Source organism: Engraulis encrasicolus, chromosome 3, assembly GCF_034702125.1.
Source record: "Engraulis encrasicolus isolate BLACKSEA-1 chromosome 3, IST_EnEncr_1.0, whole genome shotgun sequence".
Classification (NCBI taxonomy): domain Eukaryota; kingdom Metazoa; phylum Chordata; class Actinopteri; order Clupeiformes; family Engraulidae; genus Engraulis; species Engraulis encrasicolus.
Window position 1 is genome coordinate 59,093,750 of NC_085859.1, and position 512 is coordinate 59,094,261.

A 512-nucleotide genomic window follows, 5' to 3' on the forward strand; every position below is an offset into this window, starting at 1 on the left:
CATCGTAATATTGTTCTTCGTTCACTTAATCAACACAATTTCACTATTATATCGTTCATAGACTCGTGGTGTATTATATTTTTAAATATTTCGCAGGAGCTCCGGCGACGGACGTCTACTCTCTCTCCATGCTCCTCCCCCTCGTGTGTGTGTCTTTTATAAACATTTGAAGTGGATTTTCAGAAGATTGCACGGTGAGCTTGTAACGCCGCATTATGTAATAACGGTGCAATATGTAATAATGTAACAAATTATTACATAATGTGGTGACAATCGCCGCATTGTGTAATAATTTACGCATTTCGTAATACATTTCTTGAACGCATTTCGTAATAACTTTTTTCTCATCTTGTAATAAATTATTACAAAATGCGAAATTTATTACGGAATGCGGCCGCAACTTTTTTTTTTGATGGAAATGTAATAACATGGTGCATTATGTAATAATCTATATGGATATGTTTTTTTCTGCACTTGGATTCAGTAGGCGCAGCACACAAAAAATTCATAAT